A 21,294-nucleotide genomic window follows, 5' to 3' on the forward strand; every position below is an offset into this window, starting at 1 on the left:
CCAGACCCCTCATGCAGGACAAGGCAGACCTCAAGTTACCCGAGGACAGTCAAGAGATGCCGGAAGACAGGGCCAGCAGCCACGTGGACAGCCTCAACAGTCTGGCTCCAGTCCACCTTCCAGAAGAATCCCTCTTCACAGCCAATCAACTGACAGAGAGGAGCAATCAGAATTCTCACACAGACAGTCACGCTCCACTCAGCACCAAGGGGGTTCTCCACAGAGAGGGTCAGGAGGACAGCACCAATCTCCTCGTGGACAGGCCAGAGACACCTCCAGACAGCCCCAGGCTGGGAGCCATGGACAGCCTCATGAGTCCCAGCCTGGAAGAGCTCCCAGGAGATCACCCATTCACAGTGAGGCTTCTGACAGTGAAGAAAGGTCAAGGTTCTCACACCATCGAGCAGGATCTCCACAAGGCCAAGGTCAACCTCAAGGTCCCTTGACGCCTCATGCAGGACAAGGGAGACGTCAAGGTCCCCGAGGACAGTCAAGAGATACTGGCAGACAGGGTCAGCAGCAACAGGGACAACCTCAACAGTCTGGCTCTAGTTCACCTCCCAGAAGAAGCCCTCTTCACAACCAATCAAGTGACAGAGAAGAACAAACAGAATTCTCACACAGCCAGTCACGTTCCACTCAGCACCAAGGGGGTTCTCCACAGAGAGGGTCAGCACCCACAGCAGGAGGACAGCACCAATCTCCTCATGGACAGGCCAGAGACACCTCCAGACAGCCCCAGGCTGGCAGCCATGGACAGCCTCATGAGTCCCAGCCCGGAAGAACTCCCAGGAGATCACCCATTCACAGTGAGTCCTCAGACATTGAAGAACAGTCAAGGTTCTCTCACCATCAGGGAGGATCTCCACAAGGCCAAGGTCAACCTGAAGGTCCCCAGACCCCACATGCAGGACAAGGGAGACCTCAAGGTCCCAGAGGACAGTCAAGAGATACTGGCAGACAGGGCCGGCAGCCACAGGGACAACCTCAACAGTCTGGCTCTAGTTCACCTCCCAGAAGAAGCCCTCTTCACAGCCAATCAAGTGACAGAGAGGAACAATCAGAATTCTCACACAGACAGTCACGCTCCACTCAGCACCAAGGGGGTTCTCCACAGAGAGGGTCAGCACCCACAGCAGGAGGACAGCACCAATTTCCGCGTGGACAGGCCAGAGACACCTCCAGACAGCCCCAGGCTGGCAGCCATGGACAGCCTCATGAGTCCCAGCCCGGAAGAGCTCCCAGGAGATCACCCATTCACAGTGAGTCTTCTGACAGTGAAGAACAGTCAAGGTTCTCACACCACCAGGCAGGATCCCCACAAGGCCAAGGTCAACCTCAAGGTTTCCAGACCCCTCATACAGGACAAGGGAGACCTCAAGGTCCCCGAGGACAGTCAAGAGATGCCGGAAGACAGGGCCAGCAGCCACATGGACAGCCTCAACAGTCTGGCTCCAGTCCAGCTTCCAGAAGAACCCCTCTTCACAGCCAATCAAGTGACAGAGAGGAACAATCAGAATTCTCACACAGACAGTCACGCTCCACTCAGCACCGAGGGGGTTCTCCACAGAGAGGGTCAGTACCCACAGCAGGAGGACAGCACCAATTTCCGCGTGGACAGGCCAGAGACACCTCCAGACAGCCCCAGGCTGGCAGCCATGGACAGGCTCATGAGTCCCAGCGTGGAAGAGCTCCCAGGAGATCACCCATTCACAGTGAGTCTTCTGACAGTGAAGAACAGTCAAGGTTCTCACACCACCAGGCAGGATCCCCACAAGGCCAAGGTCAACCTCACAGTTCCCAGACCCCTCATGCAGGACAAGGGAGACCTCAAGGTCCCCAAGGACAGTCAAGAGATACTGGCAGACAGGGTCAGCAGCCACGTGGACAGCCTCAACAGTCTGGCTCCAGTCCACCTCCCAGAAGAACCCCTCTTCACAACCAATCAAGTGACAGAGAGGAACAATCAGAATTCTCACACAGACAGTCACGCTCCACTCAGCACCAAGGGGGTTCTCCACAGAGAGGGTCAGCACCCACAGCAGGAGGACAGCACCAATTTCCGCATGGACAGGCCAGAGACACCTCCAGACAGCCCCAGGCTGGCAGCCATGGACAGCCTCATGAGTCCCAGCGTGGAAGAGCTCCCAGGAGATCACCTATTCACAGTGAGTCTTCTGACAGTGAAGAACAGTCAAGGTTCTCACACCACCAGGCAGGATCCCCACAGGGCCAAGGTCAACCTCAAGGTCCCCAGACCCCACATGCAGGACAAGGGAGACCTCAAGGTCCCCGAGGACATTCAAGAGATGCCGGAAGACAGGGCCAGCAGCCACATGGACAGCCTCAACAGTCTGGCTCCAGTCCACCTCCCAGAAGAAGCCCTCTTCACAGCCAATCAAGTGACAGAGAGGAACAATCAGAATTCTCACACAGACAGTCACGCTCCACTCAGCACCAAGGGGGTTCTCCTCAGATAGGGTCAGGAGAACAGCACCAATCTCCTCGTGGACAGGCCAGAGACACCTCCAGACAGCCCCAGGCTGGCAGCCATGGACAGCCTCATGATTCCCAGCCCGGAAGAGCTCCCAGGAGATCACCCATTCACAGTGAGTCCTCAGACAGTGAAGAACCGTCAAGGTTCTCACACCATCAGGCAGGATCTGCACAAGGCCAAGGTCAACCTGAAGGTCCCCAGACCCCACATGCAGGACAAAGGAGTCCTCAAGGTCCCCGAGGACAGTCGAGAGATACTGGCAGACAGGGCCAGCAGCCACGTGGACAACCTCAACAGTCTGGCTCCAGTCCACCTCCCAGAAGAAGCCCTCTTCACAGCCAATCAAGTGACAGAGAGGAACAATCAGAATACTCACACAGACAGTCACACTCCACTCAGCACCAAGGTGGTTCTCCACAGAGAGGGTCAGCACCCACAGCAGGAGGACAGCGCCAATCTCCTCATGGACAGGCCAGAGACACCTCCAGACAGCCCCAGGCTGGCAGCCATGGACAGCCTCATGAGTCCCAGCCCGGAAGAGCTCCCAGGAGATCACCCATTCACAGTGAGTCTTCTGACAGTGAAGAGCAGTCAAGGTTCTCCCACCACCAGGCAGGATCCCCACAAGGCCAAGGTCAACCTCAAGATCCCCAGACCCCACATGCAGGACAAGGCAAACCTCAAGGTCCTAGACAACAGTCGAAAGATAATGGCAGACAGAGCCACCGGCCACGGGGACAACCTCAACTGTCTGGATCCAGTCCACCTCCCAGTAGAACACCTGTTCACAGCCAATCTACTGACAGTGAGGAACAATCAAAATTTTCACACAGTGACTTGGGGTCTACAAAGGGCTTCTCTAGTTCTCAGCATAGATCCTGGGGAACAGCTCATAAACAACCATCACATAGTCATCAGCAGTTAAGCGATCATATAAGAAGGCAATCAATTAATATTCATGGTCATTCTGATTCAAGGCATGTTCATTCTGAGCATCACAGTCAACCAAGGTATGTTTCTGGCCAACGTTGGAGACATGGCAGCTATGGTCGTGGTGATTATGACTATGGACAGTCTGGGTATGGTCCTTCTGGTGGTCGCAGACTTAATCGTAGCCCTTTGAGGTGGACTGACCAAACTGCAAATACAGAAGGGTCCAGACATTCACAATCTTTCTGTATATCTGACAGTGCAGCTCCACAAACATATCAATTTACAGGAAGGTTAGTTCCAACATATGGGCATTCTGACCTAAAGGATGGTCAGATTTTTGATTCCCATAATCTGTGTGAATCTCATAGAGTTGGAAGGCAAATTTCCAGTCCTGGTTATTCTGTAGTGCCTCCTGGAGTGTTCAGTGACACTGATGAACACAATCTTGCCAGAAATCAGCCATCTGCTCATAGCCAATCAAGTGACTACTCTGGATCTGGTCATAGAGAATCCATAGCACATCATAGACATTCAGAAACTTCTTCACCTAAAACAAAGTCTGGCTCTAGTGCTAATGAGAAGCAAGGATATGGCTATAATCAACAAAGTGATAGGTATGAAAAGTCAAGAGATTACAGGAGTCAAGGATCCTCTTCTATTCACTCTCTTTGTAATGAAGACCCAATAGGTAATGAAGAGTACAGGAATATGTATTTATCTATGAGTAACACTACATTTGGTGAGGAAAGGAAAAGGAAAGAGGCACAATTTAGTGCAGCAAGGCAGATGGTTCAGCATGTAGACAAGCAGGAGAGAGATTCCAAGGTGAGAGGTTATTATGGAAGTGGGTTAATAGATTTTGGTTCCTATGTAGATAGCAACACTCCATTATACGAGTATGTCCAAGAACAGAGATGCTATTACTTTAAATAAGAAATTTCGAACAAAAATAATCCTAGATAAGAACTCAAAGTTGAAATAAGATATACAGCAAGTAAATAAGATATTGATCTTGATCCTTCTTTGGGGAGTAAGGGTAATTCTTCTTTTATAAAACCCGTAGTACTATGCTCTACTAATTTTGTTTGGTACAAGGTCTTTTTGTAAAGCTCCATAATCATTCAACTCCTTGAATTGAAAACAGTGAGCAAAAGCTGTAAAAATCATTTGGGGTCAGGAGTTTGGCCTAGTGGTAGAGTGCTTACGTAGCATGTACAAAGACCTAGGTTTGATTTGCTGGTACTACATACATAGAAAAAGGTAGAAGTGGTGCTAGGGCTCAAGTGGTAAAGCTCTAGCCTTGAGAAAGCCCAAATACAGTGCTCAGGCCTTAAGTATAAGCGCCAGGACTGGCAAAAAAGCATTTGGGATTATATTTGAAATCTATGATAAAGTGACTTGCATTTGGAGGACTCAAAATGAGCACTTAAAAATCCTAATATTTTCCAGATTTTACATTAGTTGCATACTAACGAAACTTTCCAAGAAGGTATTCTAGATGATTTAGGGGTCACAATTTTTCTAGTAACATTATCACATATCCAATGTCTTGAATAAAACCACTGTAGCTCCTTAGGTAAAAATTCAGAATATTTTCATTGTTTTATGTCATCCCCTAGAACTCTGTATTGCCATTAACCTTATAAAATTATATTCAATTAAACCTGACAATAAGATTTTCATCCAAGTGTTGTGTTTTTTCTCTAACATAGCTCCTTGCCTTGGGATTAGATGCACATTCTTCTATTCTTGTCATCTAGTTGGCAATGAAGCAAATGAAGAGTTCAAAAAACCCAAAAGTTCACCATTTCTGAACTTTTCCTCACTCTAATCATAATTCAAAGCATTTGCAGGAATAATGGCTTTATACTAAGACTAACTTTGATATTTCCTTAATTATAGTGATCAGAGAAAACATTATCAAATGACTCTAAATTGCTACTTGCTGTTACAAGTTCCATAAACCAGAGTTATGGGCTATGGATTATCTGTCAAAGAAATGAGCCTACCCTCCTGAGAAAAACAACAAGGACCTGACACTTTTGTACCAGAGAAACAGCTATATATATTTTTTTTCTTGCCTAGGAAGAGAAAATATATGAATTTTTTCTGGATAGGGTGAAAAATAGTAAGAAATGGAAAAATATGTACAAAAGATATCAACTTCAGAAACATAGGCTCAACAGTTTCACTCATTTGTCATAATCAGTAGAAACCTTGGGCTCTCCTAGCAGAGATTTACAATAGAACAAAACCTAGATATATAAGACTATATAGTATGACACTAAATGAAAGGACCTCCAGGAAATAGAAACAAAAGCCATATAATGAGTGATTGTTGTCCTTAATGTACTATGTTATCTCTCATCCCTTTTGCTGTCCCTTGGTTATCTCATATTGTTAAAGTATTTCAACTTGCTATCTGATTTATTGGATACATGCATATTTGGTTATTTGAAATCAGATAGGGAAGGGGGGAAAACAAGATGAAGGGTGGGGATGGGGGGAGGGAAATGGGGACCAAAACATGAGAAAGGGTATCAATGTATGTGAAGTAATGCACCCTCTATCTGGTGAATATAATGTAACCCTTCTATTAATTACAATAAAAATATATGGAAAAAACTATCAACTTCAGCAGAAATTGAATAATATAAAACTAAAGATAATTTTCACAATATCAAAGCTAGTGAGAACTTTACAGATGAAACCCCTTTAATTTTCAGGTTTAAATAAAAAAAGCCAAAAAAGCATATTTAAAAAGAGATGATAGTTCCCTATATCAGAATTTAGTGCTTTGCCTCTTTGCTCAAAAACCCCACTGATTTTCTTTCATCTTTCTTATGGAATTGAAACTAATGTGAAATTCACCAATAGGTACATAAAATTATGAATGTCCAGTGTTTAGCTACTCTTCTACAAAAAACAAAAAAACAAAAAAAATCAAAGCAGGACCAGGGGTTTAGCCTAGTGGTAGTGTGTTTGCCCAGCATTCACAAAGACCCAGGGTTTGATTCCTCGGTACCACATACATAGAAAAAGGCCAGAAATTGTGCAGCAGCTCAAGTGGTAGAGCTCTAGCCTTGAGAAAGCCCAAGGATGGTGCCCAAGCCCCGAGTTCAAGGCCCAGGACTGGCAAAAAAAAATCAAAGCAATAGGCATATGACTGCATTTTGAAGTGGGTGTCCATGAGGCAATACTGGAATCTATCTTAAATAGAATCGCAACCCACTTAGAAAAGTAGTCTAAAATCTGCATAGTATCCTTGCTTTGGAAAAGAGATTTCAACTTAGCTCCCAGGGAACCCACAATGTGCTACAGGCTGGTGTTAAACCAAGGTGAGCTGAAACAGAGGAATACCACTGAGAAGTTTGAAGGTCCTTTAAAGTGACCATCACCCAACAAGATCTTTTAGTCCTATGGGGAAGTTAAGTGGCACTTTTAAAGGTAGAAACTGCAAATTTAACCTGCTTAGTTAGTCCCAGGGAAATCTCCCTGGGTACTGACCACAAAAACAGGACGAGGTGTACAAGGAGATGGGGGTACACATCTCTTAAACAAAAGTGAAAGCAAGAGAGTTCACAACCTAGGTAAGTTGTAAAACAGGAGTTAGAGCTCAAAAGTTTGCTCCACAGTTGTATTTTTACTTTGGCTCCAGATTTTTCTCTCATCTTGAAACTCTGCATGACTTTTCACTGTAAAACTGGGGTCAGGGAGAGGTTGATATTTCACTCTAGTGACAGAGCCAACATAATGTATATAAATAGTTTATACATTTAAAGTACATGTATGTATGGTTTATACTCACACATGGATTTTTAGAAACTGGTTTGTGTAATGCAAACATTGACAAGTTCCAGTATTAGCTGGGTGAAGTTAGGAATTCGCAGGAGCATCTGGAGAAAGGAACTATGTCTGAATGTGCACTAGTCTATAGGGGCCAGAAACTCCATGTACTCCCCGCTCTGAAACTTCATAAACATTCTACTGCTCTGCCTCTGCAGCTGGTCACCTTGGTTCAGGACAATAGCTCTAACTCAAACACACTGCATAATTATACTGGGAGGATACTGTGACATAAAGGGGAATGCAGGAGGTACCCACAAGAACCAGAAGATCAGGGAAGTGACCCTTTGAGACTAAGTGTGTGACCAAATGCTAGGACTAAAGGCAGAATCTAATCAGTTCCACCACTTTCCTTGCTGCATTGTCCTTGCCACCTATTAGTAGAGCAGAAAAAGATCATCGTTCTTCCACTGCTTTTTTACCCATATAAACATGCCGAGGTAGCCGAGAAACACTGGCCTGGCCATTGCCTTGCCTCTGGATATGCACAGCCAAAGGAAGCCCTGAGGGCCATTTTTCCAAGCTCTGGCTACATTCTCATCTCTTCCATTCCCTGGTGGGCTCTATGGTAAAAGAGTAAGAAGGAGAAAAGCTATGGCTATTGTCCTATCCCTATTAGGAATACATGCTAACGAAAGCTCAAGTGGATATATGCATGCCATTGGCAATATTTACCTCCCACTTACTTAGAAGACACTGCAGTTGAAATAATCAGGAAACAAAAAGCTCCAGCCATCACCCTATCACTGGGCACACACAGCTAGAGGGAAGAGTGTATGTGTGAAGGTCAAGGTTCTGCTCCTGGATGAAAACTGCCGCCGTAGGGAGAAAGACACAGTATGTGCTGTCTCCACATCTAGTGTACCCCATCCCCATTACTGGCCACCTGTATATCTTGTTTAATCACACACTGTTGTCATGACCACAATACAGAAGAGTGCTGTTGTTTGCCACCACCTCTCTCTATGAACAAACGCATCCTAAACCACTGCCTGATCAGAAACAGAGACATAAATATGTTCCCAATGGTAGTCTTAGCTCTATAAATAATCAGGATGGTTTCAGCTACACACCTTTAAAAGGCAGCTGTTTGGTTTTCTTCTCACTCATCCATCTCTTCATCCCCTACCCTCCTCATTCTCTATGTGAATGAACTGAACAATGACTTTATAGCTTCATAGAAGATATCACACCCATCTACCTGATCTTACTGACTGTGAGAGTGGAAGAACACTTCCAGGAAGAACAACAAGGAGTACAATGCAGGAGATTAACATGGACAGGTGCAATGCTACCAACAACTCAGCTAAAAGTCATGCCTCAACACAGAAATCCCAGGCTGTTCCTGGGCTTGTCTATAAAATTCATTTTCTCCTACTTCCCACTTTAGGACTTCAATTCTTTCTAAGATTATAACTCAAGTTGTCCTCATTTTGCCTGGCAGAATTCATTAAACTTTATTTCCATTTCCCCCAAACCTTGATCTCATCATTGTAAATTGTCATTTCTGGTAAGAAAAGACATATTTTTCAGGGTCTGAACCACTACTTTAATCAAAATTAAGGTTAAAAAATAGTGGAGACATTAGAAGGAGTAAGGCCCTAGCATCACCACTACCCACCCACTATAGAGATGTGTCATAAAACATCTCTGTAATCCCAGTACTTGAGAGTAAAGGTGATAAAACAATAGTCCAGAGTCAGCCCAGATAAAAGCACAAAACAAATCATATGAAAAACAGACTAAAGCAAAACAGCCAAGGAGGCCCAACTAGTAGAGAATTGCCTGAAAAGCACAAAGACAAAAGTTCAAACCCTAGTAGCAAAAACATAGAAATTTGAACAGAACATGCAAAACATCTGGGACATGTCTGAAAGAACAAATTTAGGGAATTATGGTAGACATGAGGGTGCCATGGAATAGAAAATCCATTTCATCAAATAATAGCAGAACATTCCAAAAATCTTAGGAAAGATATGTATGTCCAGGAACATGGACAGAAAAGAATTTCCCCACATCACATTATAATTAGACTGTCTTGGGACCAGAAGCATGGCCTAGTGGTAGAGTGCTTGCCTAGTATGTGCAAACACCTGGGTTCAATTCCTCAGTACCACATACTCAGAAAAAACCAGAAGTGACACTGTGACACTGTGAGCAAAAAGTGTCCAAGTACAGTGCCCAGGCCCTGAGTTCAAGCCCTACGACTGACAAAAAAGAAAAAGAAAGTCTTAACTATAACACAAAATGAGATACATTATTGCATCCTTTCAGATCATAATGGAATCAAACTAAAACAAGAAAAGTTGATTAAAGTTGATAAGAGTTGAACCTTTTAAATCATGATTTTACTAGTTAAACAAAAGAGAAAAGGCAAATACAAAAGGAACAATTGCAGCAGATATCACAGAAATCCAGAAGACCATATTTTGAAAACTTACATTAAAAAAATAGAAAATCTTCTGACACCACAAACCCTTAGCCTAATTTTGATTAAGTTCTAAATACTAAGTCCCAGAGATTGTAAATAGAGATTCCCTCCTTGAACATTTGTTTGTTAAACTTGTCATTTAAAATAGGATGTAAAAATCAACATTAATAAATTCTTTAATAAAAAAATAGAAAATCTACAAGACATGGATAATTTTCTAGATAACTAAAACTCACCAATATTGAAAAGCCATGGACTTGATAGAATTGCTACTAAATTTAACAGCTGTTAAAAATAACACATTGCTTATTCCATAAAACTAAAACAATAGTGCTTCCAAAATCATTCTATGAAGCCAGTATTACCCTGATACCAAAATTGGATAAGAACACCAATGTAAAAGAAAACTAAAAGCCAATTAATGTCTATGATGAGCACAGAGACAAAAAATCCTCAATAAAATACTTACAAACTGAATGTGACCACCTATTACAAAGACCATACACTTAGATTAAACAATTTATACCAGGAATTCAAGGATGGTTCAACATATACAGAATAAACTGACGCAATGCAACATGTAAAAAGAATCAGTTAAAAATCACACAATCATCTTGGTAGATACAGAAGAATGCCTTAGACAAAAATCAACATCCTTTCATGATAAAAAGTCCTGAAGAAAGTAGTTATAGAGGATTATACCCCTACAGCATCAGTATAAGGATATATATATATATATGGAGAGATATATATATACATATATATGCATGTATGTAGTCATATCTATCTATTTGTCTGTCTATAACCAACAGTATACTGAATAGGAAAACTCAGAAAAATTTCCCTTAAAACATGATTTAGACTAGGGTATCCAATCATATCACTCTTATGCAACATACTACGTGAAATTTTATCCAGCAAAATAAACCAGCAGAAAAAAGAAATAAAAGAGTAAAACTAGGAAAACAAGAACCCAAATTATCACAATTTTCAGGTAATACGATTCTATACTTAGAAAACTCTATTACTAGATGAGGATATATATTACCTTGTAGCAAGTATAAGGCCCTAAGCTCAAACCTCAGTGAAGAAGAAGAAGAGAAAGGAGGAGGAGGAAAAGAAGAGGAAAAGCAAGAAGATTAGATGACAGTGGAAAAACATGGAATGAATACTGGTAAATACATACGTAAAGGAAACTTTTCATGCATAACTATTTGAATTAGGTCATCTATTATAGAGATTCTTCAAAAAATTAAAAATGGAATGATCATAATACTTTGCTATACTATTCCTGAGTACATATGCAAAGGAAGTCAGCATACAATACCTATACCCCTGTATTTATTTTTTTTACTTAAAGAATACTTTATTAGTTTTTGTAGCCACACCCAGGTATATAAAACCTCACATATTTAATACAGTGTTTACCCTGTACAAATAAAAAAAATAAGTTTAATGTTTCTAAACCACTATTACTTCTATATTTATTATAGCACAAATCAATACAGTCATGGAATCACATTTGGTACTCACTACTATGTAAACATATAAAAAACGTGGTATGGCTGTAATCCTTGCTAATCAGGAATATGAGGTCTGAAGATTGTGATTCAAAGCCAGCCTGGGCAGGAAAATCCATGAGACTTTTATCTCCAATTAACCATCAGAAAGCCAGAAGTAGTGCTGTGACTCAAAGTGGTAGACATTAGCCTTGAGCTGAAGAGCTAGACCGAGAGTTCAAGTCTTACAACCGATAAAAGGAAGGAAGGAAGGAAGGAAGGAAGGAAGGAAGGAAGGAAGGAAGGAAGGAAGGAAGGAAGGAAGGAAGGAAGGAAGGAAGGGAAGGAGGGAGGGAGGGAGGGAGGGAGGGGAAGAGAGAGAGAGAGAGAGAGAGAGAGAGAGAGAGAGAGAGAGAGAGAGAGAGAGAGAGAGGAGAAAATGTGGTATATGTCCAATGCAATATATAAAATAGCAATTTTAAACCTAATTTATAGGAGAATGTATAAAACTAGGGATCACTATGTTAAAAAAGAACCCAACAGAGTCAGAAAGACCAATATTATATGTTTTTTATTATATGCCAAACCCAGATTTTAAAAAATAACACATCCAGCCAGGCACCAGTGGCTCATACCTGTAATCCTAGCTACTCAGGAGGTTGAGATCTGAGGGTCACAGTTCAAATCCAGCCCAGGAAGGAAAGTCCATGAAGACTCTTATTTCCAATTAAGCACAAAAAGCAAGAAATGGAGCTGTGGCTCAAAAGGTATAGCACTAGCTTTGAGCACAAAAGCTCAGTGACAGCACTCAAGTCCAAAGTTCAAGCCTCAGGACTGGCCAAAAATAGATAAAATAGTAATACAGCCAGGAAGCAGAAATACATTACAGGGAAGGGCAAGAAGGGGGCCACATGCATGGAGTACAGTAGAGTGAGCAAATGTGGTAATTATATTCAATGAACATTGCATAAAAATTGAACTACATAACTTGAGAGTAGGGATGTGAGGGGAGAAGGAGAGAGGATGAAAGCGGTAACAGGGATCAAGATGCACTGCACTCACAGCGTGCCTTATGGAATTGAACTCTTTTATACAACTACTTTAAGAACAAAATTTTAAAAAATATGACAGAAGAATGGAATCAGTAAGGAAAACAGAGACTAGTGGGAAGGGGAGTATGGTCTGTGGGGTAATAGGCTAGGTGAATATTACCGTGTAGGTATGAAAATGCCACAATGATACTCATTAGTCTGTAACAATAATAGAACAAGAATGGTGATAACTTTGAAATTATTGCATACTTCCCTTCTAAGATAAAGGAAAAGACTAAAGTGAGCAGATAAGGTCTAAGAAAAAAGTATAGTAACTTGAGTGCCTAATTATTTCCTTTCTTCTCTATTATCACCTGAGTGCCAGCACCGTATAGACAAAAAAAAGTACCTATCAGCCAAGGAATAATCTAATGTTGTATAAGTCTTCTTCCTAGCTGCCTGGGTTTATCAGGGATGAGAATATGCATAGAATAAGACTCTTGAGTGATGAAAAGGTAAAATCTTTATCCCAACTTTCTAGATAAAGCTGACATTTGGGTGAGGAATACATACAGTCCATTTGTGCCTTGACATATTGAATCTGTTTGAATGTTGAGTATAAGTTAAAAGTGCAGTTCTCTGTGTTTCTAGAGCTTTCAATTACCACAGACTACCTTCTAGAGTAATACTAAATGCGTATTGCAACTCATGTTGAACACACTAATGTAATCAAAGATGTGCATGTATGTTTTAGGGGAAATGAAGAGGAGAAAGTAAAAAAAAAAGGGGGGGGAACCTAACTATAAAAACAGTAATGGATTTGACTGATAAGCCAGGCAAAAAAGGAAACTTTGTCTTTAATAATTACCCACTTGGCACAATTAAAACATTATTAGCTCAGACTCTCAGACTCTGAGATCTGTGTTTTAAATAAATTCTTACCTAATATTTGTGGGACATGATGGAAAAAGAAAATAAATAAGGTTCTGCTTACAAGTACAGACCACAGAAATACCAGTAGAAGTTCACAAGTATGTATTCCCTACTATGAAACTATCTAACCCAAAGAACTATCAAATTAGCAAAGAAAATTGTGTCTGTTTTATAAATATAATTTAAATTGTCACTAGTATTTTTTTTTTTTGCATTTTTCCATGATGTATCCTGGCTGGAAAAGAAAGAATGAAATGAGTGAGACAAATAGTGAACCAATTCAGCAAGGAAACCCACTAGCCAGAACACTGGAAATAAACTTTGTGGGGAGGGAAGTCAGGAGGGGAATTACTGGGAGAGAATGAGGGACGGGGTGACACCATTCAAAAGGCAATGCACTCATTACCTGAATCATGTAATTGTAATCCTCTGTACATCACCTTTACAATAAAGTTGTTTTTTAAAAAACATTAATCCAAGAGAAAGTGGATGAAGCCAAAAACACATCTGGAAAAAGGGGGTGACCTGGAAATGGCCTGGAAAAAGGGTGACCCTTCATTCTTTAAAAAAAAAAAATGAACCCTTCCCTTATTCTCTCCCCGTTTTTCCCCTCCCAACATCCCTCTCCACCAAGTTGTATAGTTTATTTCCAACATAGAATCTAGTGGATTTCACTGCTGAATTGGCTCATTCTTTGTCCCACCATTTCTGTGCTTCCTCTTTCCCTCCCCAACTCAGATAAACTTATAAACAAGATAAAGGATACAGAAATCAAAAGCAGGGACAGAAGGGAATAAACCAATGGAAAAAAAGAAAGAAAAGATGGAAAAATACACCAACCATACAATAAAAAATAACCCTCCCGCTTCCATTTCTTGGAGTTTATTTCGATAAGCATCATTTTATATGATCATATGTGCATAGCTATTGAGCCCTTGTAGTCCTCTCCTAAGAATACCCTCCTTTGTTCTCACTGTGGAAATGTTTAGACTGCTGTTTAATTAATCATGTCCAGGTGAGAGTATTTATTATACATTGGGTTTACTTATAGATTTATAGACACATTCTAATTTCTACAAATGAGGAAAATCATGAAGCCTATTTTTCTTTGGGTCTGGCTTACTTTGCTTAGCATAACTTTTTCCAAGTCTTCCCATTTCTTTATGAACGGAGCAATATTCTGTCTGATGGAAACAGAGCTTCCCTATGACCCAGCAATCCAGTACTGGGCACCTATCCAACTGACCACAAACAAGGCTACACCTAAGTCACCAATACAGCCATGTTCTCTGCAGCAATGCTTACAATAGCCAAAACATGGAATCAGTCCAGATGCTCCTTAATGGACAAATGGATCAAGAAAATGTGTATATATACACAGTAGGGTTAAAGTTCTAAGGATTGGTTGATTGTCACTACTTAATTGGAACGTAGATATAAAGGGTACAAGAGGAAGTTTCCTATAGTAAGGGTGGGTACTAGAAAGGAAGAAACAGAGAGACCTGAAATATACAGATGTGATCTGGTTTGACTGGAAGAATGAGACCTAAAGATTTTAAAACTTATGTACAAGTATAGTCAGACTACCTTCAGCTTAAAGTAATTACTTTAAGATTGTCCTAAGGCTGAGAATGAGAACTCAGTTCAGTTTACTGGTAGGAGCTTTCTATAATCTGACTTGATTTTTTAAAAAAAATTCAAGATGCATTATGCTTACAAACTGACTTGTTGAATGGAAACCCCTTTCGTGCAATTACTTAAAGATAATAAAATTGTAATAAAAATTCAGTATTTCTGTTATTTATCCCACTTGTGGATTAAAGAAATGAAACTAAAATGTATTTAATGTATGCTAACTTCTTCAGGCATTTTTCTCTAAACGATCTTACATATCAAAATTATACATATTCTATAGACAACTGAAAGCCAGAGGAGTTAAAAACAAAATGTAGCTCAAATAGATGAGAAGCAATGAAGTGGCAATCTGAAGTTACATCCTCTACTCACTAAAATAGCAGCTGTCACTGAATGCTGATGATCCAGGCCTGTTATGCTACCTGCTCAGGAATCTATAATATGGAGGAATGTAGTTTAAAGCCAGATTGAGTATAAAAGTACACTAGACTCCTATCTCCTACATCACAAGCTCCAAGCATAGCTGGAGGTGTGGGTCAAGTGATAGAGCACCAGCCCAGAAAGTGACAAGAACTTGAGTTCAAACTCCCGTACTGAAAAAAGCTCAGCTGTCTTCTCCTTATCACCCTACTTGACACAGAACTCTAGCATCCAAAGAAAGAAGTGTTGAATGTTGTTTTCCCTCTACTTTCTTTCCACTAAAAACCTACTTGTATTTCCCTCTTAAAGAAGACAGATGGATAGATCATACAAGATAGATTTTTAAGTAGATTTTTAAATGTTTTAAATATTAAAGTCTTCTTCATACCTCTCTCAGCAGTATTGTCCTTTCCCCTCTGTCAAGAGGGATTTTAGATGACAGTAGTTCAAACCTTGTTCCTAAGTTCTCAAGATGAGATTTTGTCAGCTCTGATGTTTGCAGAATTGCTAGGCTGGCTAAATGTCTTAAGAACCAATCAATCAATAAGCAAGCAAACAAAATCACATCTCATTCAAACTAATTTACTTGAAGTAGTATTTAAAAATACATTAGAGCCTGCAATTGTTTCCAAGGTATAATTTCAGAAGCAGGGTGAGGTTTATGATGCTCCTTGAAGTACACCACATAAACTAAAGATTTGAATATTTGGGGATTAGGTAAATAGCCAATTAACCGTGAATCTCCAATATTACTAGTTAGTTCCTACTGTTATTTTTGTTTCCTTCCATACTCCAGTCTCACTTTTCCCAATACCTTTGTAATAAGCTTTGTCAGGCATAGCTAGCCAAGCCTGAAAGAATAGATGATGGAACTCCACCTACGTGTGTGACAAAATACTCTTATTTCTACAGCACTCCTTCAACAAGAAATCCAGGAATGTGGGCTAGGCTAATCAATAATCCCTCTCTGATTAATTTGATGACAGGATCAAGATGATATAGATAATGCAGGTGTTGGCAATACAACATTAGGGTCACTCATTCGTTCTTCTGCTCCTTGAAGAGAAGTTAGTAACAACTTTATTGACAGACAACATACTTAGTACTGATATTACAAATATGATTTAAAAATACTGCCCCTGACCATTTAAGAGTTAACATGTTCGTCAAAAAGACTAAAATGTGATTTTAAAAATGCAACACATATGAACAGACATCGAGGATGCAACAAACGCAATAATATATATGATATAGGCACCGCATTTGTAGTAATTAACTAATCCTGATTAAAAGTGAAGAAATAAGATTTGAAGAAGCTGGGCACAGTGGCTCACCCTGTAATCCTAGCTACTCCAAAGGCTGAGATCTGAGGATCAAGGTTCAAAGCCAGCCTGGGAGACTCTTATTTCCAATTAACCACTAGAAAATCAGAAGTGATGCTGTGGATCAAGGGGTAAGGTGGTAGCCTTGAGCTGAAGAGCTCAGGGACAGCACCCAGGCCCAGAGTTCAAGCCCCATGACAAAAAAAAAAGATTCAAAGAAATCTTAGGCAGAGACAGAAAAACAGAGAAAAAAGGGTAGGGGGGGAGGGAGAGAAGAAATTTGCAGTGCATCTCTAGGAATGGCCAGAAGTTACTTAGTTTTACTTGAACAGACTACTGTATAAATACCCTAGATGTGAACTCAGGGCTTCACTTTTTTATTCACAGCTGGCACTACTACTTGAATTATGCCTTCAATTTCTACTGTAGGCATTTTAAAAGTATATATTCAGTCTTAAAGTAAGAAAAAGTATGGAGAGCCCAAAGAACCTGAAAACAACTCAGGATAGTTAAGACACAAGTATATGTGGCAGCATAGCAAAAAAAAAATGATGATAGAAAAATGTCAGGGTTAGATCACAATGAATTTTGTAAATAAGCCCTGTTAAACAATGAAGAATATTCAAAGGGCCTTTAAAATGTCGTATTTTAAACATTTTGTTAAATTTTTACTTTGCAAAATCTTTGTGGTAGAGGGACAAGATCAGAATACAGAAACCAGTTAGGAAATAACAACTACTACTATTCCCACAAATACACAGAAGTTACATAAAGGGGTGGCTAGGGGTAGAATATACATTTAAAAAGACTGTAGGCATACAGTACAAAGAGCTCCCGAATGACATGAAGGTATCTAAGATGACCTCCTAGATTTCTGGCTTGAGTTAATAAGCAGACAAAGCAAGTTTTGTATGAAAAAAGAGAGTGATGGAATAAATTTTGTTAACAGTCTGTTTAGATAGTATTAAATCTGGGTTAAGCCCACCGTCACACATCATATGTAAAAGTTCGAAAGTGATTAGCAAGCCATAACCAGTCAACTGATAGGGTCAGCCTACTATTGACCCCTGTGATGTTTTCTAATGTGGATTACTTAACGGTGCTTAGAAATTGGAAGATAACACTTGCACCCTAAATTTCTGTTTCAGCAAACTGTAGGCAGTATCTTTTCTTTAATAATTAACTGGATAGTAGTTGTGGACTCTTACTTCAAACTGGAGATTTTCCTAGCCAGTTCATTCAAGTTCCCATCACACTTGAATGTCTCCCCCCACCACAGCTGGGTTCGTTCACGTTAATCAGTGGGAAAACACGGATATAGTCTTAAGGTAATCTCTTTATCAAATACTCAGCATTTTCTTGTTTGCTATTCAAAGATAGTTCTGAAAAAAAAACATGCTATTCCTTTTCCCTTTAAGCAAAGGTATGGCTGTGATCTATTCCCAATCTAAACATGGTAAATTACTTAAAACAATAAAATCTCATCCAAACCAAGGCATCTTTTAAAAAATAACTGGCTTTCCAGATGTCTTAATTGAAAGTATTTCTCTGTATTATATACAAGTCTGTTGTTGAGGAAAAATCTGAAGCATAGTAACATTTCAAAGAGTTTGAGTAAGAAGCAATTTATGAAATGGAGAATACCACATCAAAAAAAGTTTAAAGTTCCAATGACAAAAATATCACATAGGGCCAGGAGTTTGGCCTAGTGGCAGAGTGCTTGCCTAGCATGCACGAAGACAAGGGTTCAATTCCTTGGAACCACACACGTAGAAAAAAGCCAGAAATGGTGCAGTGAGCTCAAGTGGTAGGGCTCTAGCCTTGAGAAAGCCCAAGGACAGTGTTCAGGCCCTGAGTTTAAGCCCAGGACTGGCAAAAAAAATCACATAAAGTATTTATTGGGAAATGCAGGTGCAAAATATAGAAATCAGATTGGTCTGTGGTTACTTTTTGTCTTTTGGGGCAGCACCTTATTGGAAAGTACCTACTCACATAATCATGTTAGCTAACTCCTTGGACTAGCTGGGATTCAGTTTTTGTCTGATAGAAACATTTGACCGAAACAACCCAAGGTAAGGTTTGTTTTATTTGTAGTTAGGACTTAAGCTATCTTTCACTTGTGTTTCAAATGGTTTTTATTTGCTCCTTAGGGTGGCAGAGCTCGGTAAATGCATAAGATTTAAGACTTTATAATCAGAGGTTCAAATCCTTTTCCTAACAAGTGGGATTTCAGTCATGGTCTCCATGGTATATTTGCCTTATTACTGCTAGGAATAAAACATGGCATTAAAATGGGTAGAGAGATTTTGACTTACATTGAAATATCTGGATTTATATATAATTTAGAATAGATAAATCTGAGAGTAATTTTTATATCAGTGTTTTCCACCATAATATACATGGAAAATCCTCCAATGACAAACAGAGTATCCACATACCCTACTAAGGCTCAAAAAAAAAGTAGAAGAAATCTCTTCTCCCTGATTCACATTCCTCATTCCTAGGATATGCCATTTTTATAAAAGAAAAATACCTTTAAACACTCAGAGAAATACAAATTATGAGATTATGTTTCTAAACTTAATTGTGATGTATTTCAGGACATCAAATAAGAAGCAGACATGTAGCAAAATAAAGAATTCAAAAGTACAGAAGATATGGTCAAAAGATTGAAAGAATTTTAAATGCAGAAGTTCAAAGATGTTTTTTTAGCCTCAGTACCACATACATAGAAAAAAAAAAAGGCCAGAAGTGGTGCTGTTGCTCAATTGGTAGAGCTCTAGCCTTGAGAAAAACCCAAGGACAGTACTCAGGACCTGAGTCTTAGCCCAGGACTAGCCAAAACAAAAAAAATCTCATAGTGAAGTTGATAGTATCTATCAAAAAATGGAAAAAGGTGAGGGATGAAGATACAAGTCTACTTATTTCTTTATCAGTCATAGCAGTTAGCATTGCCTAAATTTGGAACATGTAATTTTTTTAATTAATTTGTTATAAAGCCAAAATTGCTCATTCTTTCCTTGTTCTTAAAAAATCTTTTACTAATATTATATAGCAAGGAAATACCTTTATTTTCATCATCTTTTGTAGCAAGCTAAATATAAACAAGATTTCAAATACAAAAAAAAAAAAAACAATCTGTGACTCCACTGTGTTGAACAAATTCTAACTCTCACCCAAATGTATGTGCTAGAAATGCTAGCTGTAGCTTGGAGACCACAAGTAACAAAATTAAAAAAAAAAAGTAGCATCTACTACCTGACAAATGTAACTGTAACCCCTCTATATATTATCCCAACAATAAAAAAATTTAATTAAATGCTTTTTTCTCCACCCAAGTTAGATCTTTGTTCCCTGTGTTAATATTTTGAGTCCTTCCAGCAAAAACTTCACTAAGTTTCTCTATTGTATGAGCTTACATCCACTCCACATTATTTCTTTCTACTATGGATTTGGCTCTTGTCAGTATTTACCTAGAAAACATGACTGGAAGAATATCTATTTCACTAGACTGCTGAGTGAAAAATAAAATGAAAGATTCTTCATAAAAATGAAGCATGACAACCATCTCCAGGATGAAGATAAACCATAGCAGTCTGTATTTTTTTTGCGGGGTGGGGAATGGTTATGGGGCTTAAACCCTGGGCCTAAATGCTGTCCCTGTGCTCTTCTGCTCAAGGCTAGCCTGACCACTTGCGCCACAGCACCACTTCCAATTCGTTGCTGGTTAATTGGAAATAACTGGAGATAAAAAGTCACAGACTTTTGTGTCCTGCCTAGCTTTGAACAGCAATCCTCAAATCTCAGCCTCCTGAGTAGCTAGGATTACAGGCATGAGCCACTGGCACCCAACTCTCTGTATTTTTGTGGGGTTTTTTTAATTGTATTTTATTGTTGGGGAAATGTTATTCCCACAAAGAAATGGTTCTCATACTTTTGGTCTCAGGTCTCCTTAAAAATTTTTAAAAAAAAACAACTTTGCTCCTAGAAATTATTAAGTACCCCTGAAAAGCTTTTTGTAGATTATATCAAAATTTTCTTAATGAGAAATAAAATCTGAGAAGTTAAACAGTATTTATTCATTGAAGAGTAACAATAAATCAACCAGGCTTGGTGGTATACAACGCCATTCCTTCAGAAGGCAGGAAAATAATGAATTCAAGGCTAACCAGGGCTCCACAAAGAGCCTTTGCCTCAAAAAAGGGGGTGGGGGAAGGGGATGTGGGAAATGCACTACATGTTAATAAACTATAGGTTTTGTTAAAAATAAATTTTTCAAACAAAATTACTGTGTGGCTTGATAGTTGACACTTGGATCCTGAAATCTACTTCTGTGCCCACCTATTTTTATGGCTACAAACTATACTTTTAAGAGAATTAGACTGAAATAGACAGCATCTTAGTTTTATGGTGAAAGTTCTTGTGAATGCACATGTACCAAACAAACACTTCTGGAGAACCAGAACATCAAACACATAGTAAGTGCTTTCAAAATAAAACTCCATTCTTTGTGATTAGGATTTTGAAAAGGTGAGGAACATGAGGCCAAGTTTTGGGATAAACCATTCAATGCCTATCATTTTCCAAGTTCTGAACAAATTAATACACATTTCAGTAATTTCTAGTGGCTTTCTCAGAACTCAAGCTTCTTTAGCCCTATTATTCACTATTTCAGAGTTTATCACAGTTTTTCAAGAAGCTAAAAAAAGTCAAACAAAACTAACCTACTTTTGGTCTTACTTAACTG

Source organism: Megascapheus bottae, chromosome 10 (genome assembly GCF_031878675.1).
Source record: "Megascapheus bottae isolate mThoBot1 chromosome 10, mThoBot2.hap1, whole genome shotgun sequence".
Taxonomy (NCBI): Eukaryota; Metazoa; Chordata; class Mammalia; order Rodentia; family Geomyidae; genus Megascapheus; species Megascapheus bottae.